This window comes from Bufo bufo, chromosome 2, assembly GCF_905171765.1.
Source record: "Bufo bufo chromosome 2, aBufBuf1.1, whole genome shotgun sequence".
In the NCBI taxonomy this organism is placed as follows: Eukaryota; Metazoa; Chordata; class Amphibia; order Anura; family Bufonidae; genus Bufo; species Bufo bufo.
Window position 1 is genome coordinate 470,117,840 of NC_053390.1, and position 5,274 is coordinate 470,123,113.

The window sequence follows — 5,274 nt, forward strand, 5'->3', positions numbered from 1 at the left end:
CCACACACCTTCACCACCACTTTCAGCACAGCCCGGGGTAAACGTCAGCAGGCCATTCTGAAACTCATATGTTTGGGGGACAGGCCCCACACCGCACAGGAGTTGTGGCGGGGTATAGAACAACAGACCGACGAGTGGTTGCTGCTGGTGAGCCTCAAGCCCGGCCTGGTGGTGTGCGATAATGGGCGAAATCTCGTTGCAGCTCTGGGACTAGCCGATTTGACGCACATCCCTTGCCTGGCGCATGTGCTGAATTTGGTGGTGCACAAGTTCATTCGCAACTACCCCAACATGTCAGAGCTGCTGCATAAAGTGCGGGCCGTCTGTTCGCGCTTCCGGCGTTCACATCCTGCCGCTGCTCGCCTGTCTGCGCTACAGCGTAACTTCGGCCTTCCCGCTCACCGCCTCAAATGCGACGTGCCCACCAGGTGGAACTCCACCTTGCACATGCTGGACAGACTGTGCGAGCAGCAGCAGGCCATAGTGGAGTTTCAGCTGCAGCACGCACAGGTCAGTCGCACTGCGGAACAGCACCACTTCACCACCAATGACTGGGCCTCCATGCGAGACCTGTGTGCCCTGTTGCGCTGTTTCGAGTACTCCACCAACATGACGCCGTTATCAGCGTTACAATACCACTTCTATGTCTCCTTGAGAAAACACTTAGGGCGATGATGGAAGAGGAGGTGGCCCAGGAGGAGGAGGAGGAAGAGGGGTCATTTTTAGCACTTTCAGGCCAGTCTCTTCGAAGTGACTCAGAGGGAGGTTTTTTGCAACAGCAGAGGCCAGGTACAAATGTGGCCAGACAGGGCCCACTACTGGAGGACGAGGAGGACGAGGATGAGGAGGAGGTGGAGGAGGATGAGGATGAAGCATGTTCACAGCGGGGTGGCACCCAACGCAGTTCGGGCCCATCACTGGTGCGTGGCTGGGGGGAAACGCAGGACGATGACGATACGCCTCCCACAGAGGACAGCTTGTCCTTACCTCTGGTCAGCCTGGCACACATGAGCGACTACATGCTGCAGTGCCTGCGCAACGACAGCAGAGTTGCCCACATTTTAACGTGTGCGGAGTACTGGGTTGCCACCCTGCTGGATCCACGGTACAAAGACAATGTGCCCACCTTACTTCCTGCACTGGAGCGTGATAGTAAGATGCGCGAGTACAAGCGCACGTTGGTAGACGCGCTACTGAGAGCATTCCCAAATGTCACAGGGGAACAAGTGGAAGCCCAAGGCGAAGGCAGAGGAGGAGCAAGAGGTCGCCAACGCAGCTGTGTCGCGGCCAGCTCCTCTGAGGGCAGGGTTAGCATGGCAGAGATGTGGAAAAGTTTTGTCACCACGCCACAGCTAACTGCACCACCACCTGATACGGAACGTGTTAGCAGGAGGCAACATTTCACTAACATGGTGGAACAGTACCTGTGCACACCCCTCCACGTACTGACTGATGGTTCGGCCCCATTCAACTTCTGGGTCTCCAAATTGTCCACGTGGCCAGAGCTAGCCTTTTATGCCTTGAAGGTGCTGGCCTGCCCGGCGGCCAGCGTTTTGTCTGAACGTGTATTCAGCACGGCAGGGGGCGTCATTACAAACAAACGCAGCCGCCTGTCTACAGCCAATGTGGACAAGCTGACGTTCATAAAAATGAACCAGGCATGGATCCCACAGGACCTGTCCATCCCTTGTGCAGATTAGACTTTAACTACCTCCCCTTAACCATATATTATTGTACTCCAGGGCACTTCCTCATTCAATCCTATTTTTATTTTCATTTTACCATTATATTGCGGGGCAACCCAAAGTTGAATGAACCTCTCCTCTGTCTGGGTGCCGGGGCCTAAAAATATCTGACATGCCGGGGCCTAAAAATATTTGACAGTGGCCTGTTCCAGTGGTGGGTGACATGAAGCCTGATTCTCTGCTATGACATGAAGACTGATTCTCTGCTGACATGAAGCCAGATTCTCTGCTATGGGACCTCTCTCCTCTGCCTGGGTGTCTGGGCCTAAATATGTGACCATGGACTGTTCCAGTGGTGGGTGACGTGAAGCCTGATTCTCTGCTATGACATGAAGACTGATTCTCTGCTGACATGAAGCCTGAATCTCTGTTATGGGACCTCTCTCCTCTGTCTGGGTGCCGGGGCCTAAAAATATCTGACAGTGGCCTGTTCCAGTGGTGGGTGACATGAAGCCTGATTCTCTGCTATGACATGAAGACTGATTCTCTGCTGACATGAAGCCTGAATCTCTGTTATGGGACCTCTCTCCTCTGTCTGGGTGACGGGGCCTAAAAATATCTGACAGTGGCCTGTTCCAGTGGTGGGTGACATGAAGCCTGATTCTCTGCTATGACATGAAGACTGATTCTCTGCTGACATGAAGCCTGAATCTCTGTTATGGGACCTCTCTCCTCTTTCTGGGTGCCGGGGCCTAAAAATATCTGACAGTGGCCTGTTCCAGTGGTGGGTGACATGAAGCCTGATTCTCTGCTATGACATGAAGACTGATTCTCTGCTGACATGAAGCCTGAATCTCTGTTATGGGACCTCTCTCCTCTGGGTGCCGGGGCCTAAAAATATGTGACAGTGGCCTGTTCCAGTGGTGGGTGACATGAAGCCTGATTCTCTGCTATGACATGAAGACTGATTCTCTGCTGACATGAAGCCAGATTCTCTGCTATGGGACCTCTCACCTCTGCCTGGGTGCCGGGGCCTAAATATGCGACAATGGACTGTTCCAGTGGTGGGTGACGTGAAGCCTGATTCTCTGCTATGACATGAAGACTGATTCTCTGCTGACATGAAGCCTGAATCTCTGTTATGGGACCTCTCTCCTCTGTCTGGGTGCCGGGGCCTAAAAATATCTGACAGTGGCCTGTTCCAGTGGTGGGTGACATGAAGCCTGATTCTCTGCTATGACATGAAGACTGATTCTCTGCTGACATGAAGCCTGAATCTCTGTTATGGGACCTCTCTCCTCTGTCTGGGTGCCGGGGCCTAAAAATATCTGACAGTGGCCTGTTCCAGTGGTGGGTGACATGAAGCCTGATTCTCTGCTATGACATGAAGACTGATTCTCTGTTGACATGAAGCCAGATTCTCTGCTATGGGACCTCTCTCCTCTGTCTGGGTGCCAGGGCCTAAAAATATCTGACAGTGGTCTGTTCCAGTGGTGGGTGACATGAAGCCTGATTCTCTGCTATGACATGAAGACTGATTCTCTGCTGACATGAAGCCTGAATCTCTGTTATGGGACCTCTCTCCTCTGTCTGGGTGTCGGGGCCTAAAAATATCTGACAGTGGCCTGTTCCAGTGGTGGGTGACATGAAGCCTGATTCTCTGGTATGACATGAAGACTGATTCTCTGCTGACATGAAGCCTGAATCTCTGTTATGGGACCTCGCTCCTCTGTCTGGGTGCCGGGGCCTAAAAATATCTGACAGTGGCCTGTTCCAGTGGTGGGTGACATGAAGCGTGATTCTCTGCTATGACATGAAGACTGATTCTCTGCTGACATGAAGCCTGAATCTCTGTTATGGGACCTCTCTCCTCTGTCTGGGTGCCGGGGCCTAAAAATATCTGACAGTGGCCTGTTCCAGTGGTGGGTGACATGAAGCCTGATTCTCTGCTATGACATGAAGACTGATTCTCTGCTGACATGAAGCCTGAATCTCTGTTATGGGACCTCTCTCCTCTGCCTGGGTCTAAATATCTGACAATGGACTGTTCCAGTGGTGGGTGACGTGAAGCCTGATTCTCTGCTATGACATGAAGACTGATTCTCTGCTGACATGAAGCCAGATTCTCTGCTATGGGACCTCTCTCCTCTGCCTGGGTGCCTGGGCCTAAATATCTGACAATGGACTGTTCCAGTGGTGGGTGACGTGAAGCCTGATTCTCTGCTATGACATGAAGCCTGATTCTCTGCTATGACATGAAGACTGATTCTCTGCTGACATGAAGCCAGATTCTCTGCTATGGGACCTCTCTCCTCTGCCTGGGTGTCTGGGCCTAAATATGTGACAATGGACTGTTCCAGTTTTGGGTGACGTGAAGCCTGATTCTCTGCTATGACATGAAGACTGATTCTCTGCTGACATGAAGCCTGAATCTCTGTTATGGGACCTCTCTCCTCTGTCTGGGTGCCGGGGCCTAAAAATATCTGACAGTGACCTGTTCCAGTGGTGGGTGACATGAAGCCTGATTCTCTGCTATGACATGAAGACTGATTCTCTGCTGACATGAAGCCTGAATCTCTGTTATGGGACCTCTCTCCTCTGTCTGGGTGCCGGGGCCTAAATTATATGACAATGGACTGTTCCAATGTTGGGTGACGTGAAGGATGATTCTCTGCTATGACATGAAGACTGATTCTCTGCTGACATGAAGCCTGAATCTCTGCTATGGGACCTCTCTCCTCTGCCTGGGTCTAAATATCTGACAATGGACTGTTCCAGTGGTGGGTGACGTGAAGCCTGATTCTCTGCTATGACATGAAGACTGATTCTCTGCTGACATGAAGCCAGATTCTCTGCTATGGGACCTCTCTCCTCTGCCTGGGTGCCTGTGCCTAAATATCTGACAATGGACTGTTCCAGTGGTGGGTGACGTGAAGCCTGATTCTCTGCTATGACATGAAGCCTGATTCTCTGCTATGACATGAAGACTGATTCTCTGCTGACATGAAGCCAGATTCTCTGCTGACATGAAGCCAGATTCTCTGCTATGGGACCTCTCTCCTCTGCCTGGGTGTCTGGGCCTAAATATGTGACAATGGACTGTTCCAGTTTTGGGTGACGTGAAGCCTGATTCTCTGCTATGACATGAAGACTGATTCTCTGCTGACATGAAGCCTGATTCTCTGCTATGGGACCTCTCTCCAATTAATATTGGTTAATTTTTATTTATTTTATTTTAATTTTAATTCATTTCCCTATCCACATTTGTTTGCAGGGGATTTAACTACATTTTGCTGCCTTTTGAAGCCCTCTAGCCCTTTCCTGGGCTGTTTTACAGCCTTTTTAGTGCCGAAAAGTTCGGGTCCCCATTGACTTCAATGGGGTTCGGGTTCGGGACGAAGTTCGGGTCGGGTTCGGATCCCGAACCCGAACATTTCCGGGAAGTTCGGCCGAACTTCTCGAACCCGAACATCCAGGTGTTCGCTCAACTCTACTTATGTATAAGAGAATGTGAGCCCCCTAAAATCTGTAGTCTCAGGCCCCAATTTCACCCGAATGACACAATTAATGATTAACAAATATACTTATC